Genomic DNA, 6,241 nt, shown 5'->3' with positions numbered 1-6,241 from the left:
AGAAAGTGTGTGTGCATGAGAGAGAGAGAGAGAGAGAGAGAGACTGAGAGAATGAGTAGGGGGAGGGGCAGAGGGACAAGCAGGCTCCTTGAATAGGGAGCCCAAGACAGGACTGTATCCCAGGACCTTGGGATCATGACCCCAGCCAAAGGCAGATACTTTACTGACTGAGCCACCCAGCTGCCCAAATCCTTACTGTATTTAAATATTTCAGTAGTGGTTTCCCATCAGTTGATTTTTTTTCCACATTGTTTTGTTTTTAATCATTTTTGATGCTCTGAAGATCACATTTAAACATTTCTTTTAAAGACATGAAATAATGTAGGGTTTTTTTTGAGGGGGAGTTGGGGGGGAGGTGGTTTTTTTTGTTCTGGTGGTGGTGGTGATGGTTTTTGTTTGTTCGTTTGTTTTTTAAGTACAACCACAACTATAGAGGATCTTAAAATGACTGAGGCCAAGTCGGCTTCATACACAGGATGGTACAGTCTAATACACAACACAACATGGATCTTTCCAAACAAGTTTGCTAAGAAACAACTCTCATGTTTAGCGTTAGAAATAAAAAATCATCTCATTTAGAAGAATTGAGACATCATTTGATTAATAAAGCCTATTCTTCCTCCATTTTTGTACTTGCTTGTCTTCATTTAGATGATGTAACTTCATGAGAAAGGAACAAATTGTCTTATGGTATAAAAATCTCAGGCACAACAAATTACAAATATTTAATTTTTTAAGAAACAAAAATATTTTCCGTTCCTGAATGTAAACACTCAATAAATAAAAGAAACATAGTATCCCAAGTATAGAACCATTAGTAACTGGTTTATGAAAGAGGTGTATTTGGTAAGATTTTGGGGAACTTCTCCCTTGCAGCCTTTAGAATAAAGCATACGATCTGGGCTCCTGGGAGGGTTTGCTTCCAGCTTGAACACCTACCAGCAGTGCATCCTTGCAGGCACTCTGTGTGCGGTAATGTCGAAGCTCTGCAGCTGCCTGCAAGACCTTGATCCTCTCTATGCAAGCCTCCAGCTTGAGGGGCTCCACCAGGCATACAGAGTGTTCACGCTGGCCCAATAAGACGTAGCAGCAGCTCTGGGCTCCCAAGGCCGACAGTTTCCTATCACTTTAAAGACAAGGAACAAAAATCCTTAATCTGACCTAAAAGGTGTACTTCAACCAGCTCTGGTGGACCTCACATTGTGTCTCATGTCATGTGACATAACTGACATTAGGCAATCTCTCTCTCCTTTCATTCTAGTTTCAAAGAGAGGCAAAACAAGCCAAATTTCTCCTGCCACAGGGCCTTTGCATGCACTGTTCCTTCTGCCTAATAAACTCCTTCCACCCTCTTATATAGTTATAACCTACTCTTTCGTTTGACTTCAGTTTAATATTCTTACTTTGGAAAGTCTTTCCTAGCCTTCCTTAACTCAATTTTCCCACTGTCAGTGATCCAACATTTCATTTCTTGGTTATAGAAAGTACTTTTATACCTACTCATGTGATAAAATGTCCTGATAGACTCATAGCTTCATTTTATGAAGCCATTTTTGTACACTATTGTATTCCCAACACCCTTTTCAATTCTTGGAAGAAGCAGTTGTTTGTTGAATTGAACGAATAGTTGAATGAGTGTTTTTTATTTATGCAATTCCTTAATAAAAAACTAAAATGGTCTTCCTTTCATGTGCTAAAAAGATCCACCAAGTTTGCTCTGACTATTCTAATAAGCATTCTCTTCCTTCTTTGAGTATCACACAAATGAGAAGTTCCGTGTTACTGGCATTTACTTATTCTTTCTGTTTCCATAGGAGACATGCCCCTTCAGATCAAGTGTCATACTGTCCAATTTGAGTTGATTTGCCCACTCCACTGCCTCCCTCCATCTCATGCTGCATCTTGTGCCGCAAATAAAATACTGCTAGTTTAGAGTAGGTATTAAATAAATGCTAATTGATTTGAGGTTTTATAAAACTCATCGGGAAATTTGTGGAAAAAGTATGAGAGAAGCAACATGGCTAGATTAACATCACTTTCTTTTTGGGATTTTATACAGACCTGACTTTGGAAGTTTAGAAAGAGAGTATGGCAAAACACGAAGATACGTTGAAAGGAGAAAAATGGAAAAAACGTAACAGACAAATGCCAACAGACAAATTAAGGATGGAAATATGAAAGTTGTATGGAATGGAAATGAAGGAAAAGATTATTTGTGAATAGAAAGAAATAGTTTATAATGATTAAGAGCCAGTCTACCAAGTACCTCTTGTAGACTGTATATTATTATACCAAATAATATAAGATCAACATAATATAGCACAAACTGACAGAAATACAAGTAGAAATTGAAATAACAATAATTCTAGGAAGCTTTAAACTAAAAATCCTAGAGCTGGTAATGCACGTAGACACACTCACATACAACATTGAACCTAATAAGTAGAGACTTCTCATTATTTGCTAATGAATTTGCAAATTTGCTATTTGAATTTGATATTTATAGAAGTTTTTCAAATGCTAGGGTCAACAGAAATTCCAATAACTTCCTAAAACTAGATATTAAAGCCGCACTGTATGGAAATAAAATAAAATAACTAGACAGCATAGTGAGAAGTTATCTAATCACTTAGAAAATGCATAAATCAATTTCTCAAATATTAAGTTATAGATGAAATTACAAAACTATATGGAATATATAAGTATATTTAATCTAATATTATTGCATAAAATATAATATTGTTGCATAAAATATAATATTGTTGCATAAAATAGTTGCAAAAACATGATATTCCAGAGAAAATTTATTAGATCATGTAACAATTTTAAAATTAAGATAAATACACTTAAATATATAAGATAAAAAGGACATAGGAGTAAATAAATAAAACATAGCTATCCTCCATCTCCAAAGGCACTTGATGCCAATGGTTTTATGGTGAATTTTGTCTCTGCCTTCAAGGAGCAGGTAATTATAATTTATGCTGCTCTCAAGCACTGAAAAAAATATAGACACTTCTAAAATTTGTTATATGACTTCAGTATTATTGTAAAAAAAGGCTCTAAGAGAAAATACTCGGGAATTGCCAAGAATATTTGGAAAAAAGAAATGAATTCTGACTTGCCCTAACACATATCAGAGTATAAGAAGTAGTTATAGTAATTTAAGCATTTTGGTTTTTTTCTTAAATAGACCAATAGATTCAATTGGAAAAATAAATTCTAACTCTTATTTCAAATCCATTGTGAAAATAGCATGTGATTTGAAAAGCTATTGGGATAAAAGGAAAACATGTTAGCATTCTACTTTACATCATGTCCAAAGAAATTCTATGAAAATTAGAGATCTAAATGTAAGAACCAAATACTAAAATAATTTTTAAGTGGAAAGCCTTTGGGGCACCTGAGTGGCTCAGTGGGGGAAGTGTCTGACTCCTGGTTTCAGCTCAGGTCATGATCTCAGGGTCATGAGATTGAGCCCCAAGTCAGCCTCTGGGCTCAGTGAAGACTGCTTGAGATTCTATCTCTCTCCATCTCCCTCTATCCCTCCCTCTGCTCTCTCTTTCTAAAATAAATATGTAAATCCTTTTAAAAAATAAATAAAATGAAAGGCTTTCTAATGCAGGAAATGCAATAGTTAAAAAGGAAAAGATAAATGGGTATGACCTAGAAATATGAAATTTGTATATGGGCCAAAACAGATAAGTAAGTGATAGGCGAGGAGAAAATATTCCCCATACATATAAAATGCCAAAATTTAATATCATTAACACAAGCATCTATAAATCAGTAACAAGATCAAACAGATAGGATAGAGAGGTAAATTTGAGAAAAAAGTGTAAAAGTGTCCTAAAAACACAAGCTTTGTCATATGAGAAATACAAGGAATAAAAATTAAAAGAATATTTAGCTAATATCATGTACATGGAAATTTTTTAAAAAATAGATAGTATTCAGTGCTAGCAAGGGTATGGATAAAAGGACATCCACATACTTTTGGTAGGTGTCAAACTTTTCAGTCAAACTGGTAAAAACTTGGGGAGATTTTAAATGTTCATACAATCCAGCTCAATTATTCCACTTTTACATATCTATGCAATAGAAATACTGTGAAGATATATGTGGAAATATGTACAAAGATGCCCGCTGCAATGTTGCTTAAATCACAAGAGATTAGAAACAACCTAAGTGTCTATATAGTTCATAAGTTAAGGTACATCCAAAGGTGACAGTAGGACGATTGAACACAAAGATAAACGACAGTACAACATGGGTGCTGACCACTGTAGAATGAATTAATGGACCGTAAATAATGAGCACAAAGAGCCCTGCTATGTTCTGGCTTGATCTCTGCCATAGGTACATCATTTTAGGCAGCTGCTTTTAAATTTCAGACTGATTTCTATGAATTGCCCTTCAAGGATACCCATAACATACTACTTAGGGGAAAGAGAATAAGTGCAGAATTGTCTCCATGTACTTAACATGATTTTATGTTTTACAAAAAATGAAAAGAAACAGAAAATCCACTGTTTATGTGTCAGAATATGCTGTCTATACTTTCTAAAATATTCTGAAATATTTAATATTTAAATTGTCACTTCTATTAACATTTTCATTTATCAGCTGTTTACCCTTCACCATATTTTCCTATATGCCCTCACCCTTCTGTCTAATCAGCTGCTCTCTTTTCCTTCCTGCCTCTCAAAAGGGAGGATATAGCAAAAAGAAGAGGGAAAAAGAAGTAGTCAATTTTGAATTTCACAAAATTACTATGTGGGAAGAAATGGAAAGGAGCAAGACGGGAGAAGAGATTTGGAGGCAGACATGGTAAAGTCAGAGGGTGCCGCCTTCCACACTTCTCATCAAAGAGAAAGGAGGAGGACATTTGGGGGGTAAGCAATGAGGTGATGATAGAAGGGGGTTTGTGAGGAAGAGGCTCTCGATTCCCATCCTTTGGGCATCTTGGAGCAAAGCCAGACTAAGACCAGGGTAAGGTGGTGACAGCCTGCTGGAGGATTTGAGGAACAGAAAGGACAGGGCCCCTCTGCAGAGAAGTGACTGTGCCATATGTCTGGGGAGATGGGTCTGTGTCAGCTTCACAAAGTCAGGACTTGCCCAGTGGTGGAGGAACCGTGGCAGGAATCATGTACACCCAGGGGACGTTCCAGTGGTTCTTATTAGTCCAAGGACAGCATGAGCTTGATATCAGAAGTCATCTGACTTCAGAGCCTCTGCAGAGAGGGACCTCAATGAATCTACCACCCAGGATCCTACTAGATAAAATTCATCTCCGTAGATGCCCAAATGGGAGGATAAGGATGAAAACAAGATGCCTTGGCACTGTGTAAGCTCATAACCATGAGGCCATCTCTGAGGAAGGAGGTAGGGTTTCATCAAGGGGAAGAACTGATTCAGCTCCCATTAGTTCTTATGGGAGCATGGGAGCTCCTTCTATACGCCAAGAGGATGCACAAAAGAAAATTCTACTTTCTGAATGCTTGAGTTTGTAGAGGGAAATTTATATCCACCATTACCTGAATCTCTGTCTTCTCTCTTATTTATCTGTTTGTTTATAAATTCCAGTACAGTTAAAATACAGTGTTGTATTAGTTTCAGGTGTATTAAAAATGATTCAGTAATTTCATACAACCCCCAGTGCTCATCATAAGTGTACTCCTTAATCTCCATCACCTACTGCCCCCATCTCCCCACCTCCCTCCCATCTCTGGTGATCGTCAGTTTGTCCTCTATGGTTAAAGTCTGTTTCCTGTCTTGTCTCTCTCTCTCTCTCTCACCCTTACTTGTTTGTTTTGTTTCTTAAATTCCACATATAAGTGAAATCATATGGTATTTGTCTTTGTCTTCTCTCACATTCTTTAAATCCCAAACACTTACTGTTAGACCACCCGCCTTGAAAATTTTTAGGGAGCAGGTGGAGATGTTCACTTTTTTCATTATAAACCTCTATGTTATGTTGAATGTTTTACAATGGTGCACACTTCTTCTGTAATTAAAAATAACAAGGAAAATAATAATTAACACACAGTCTCAGCCATCAAATAGGGTAAATAAAAGAAAAGTTGCAGTACTTGTTCAAGGTCGAATGTTTCCAAAGTAAACATCCCCTTAATTTTTGGCTGCAGTAATCATTCATATTTTCTGCACCTAAATTTAAATTGATTGACCAAATAAAGTAGATGAAGGCTTTTTGTTTAAAGAACACTGTGAAATGTGTTGG

The sequence above is a fragment of the Mustela putorius genome, unplaced genomic scaffold (assembly GCF_011764305.1).
Source record: "Mustela putorius furo isolate JIRA1106 unplaced genomic scaffold, ASM1176430v1.1 tig00003869_pilon_pilon_pilon, whole genome shotgun sequence".
NCBI lineage: Eukaryota > Metazoa > Chordata > Mammalia > Carnivora > Mustelidae > Mustela > Mustela putorius.
Note: the sequence above shows the minus strand (reverse complement) of the source record.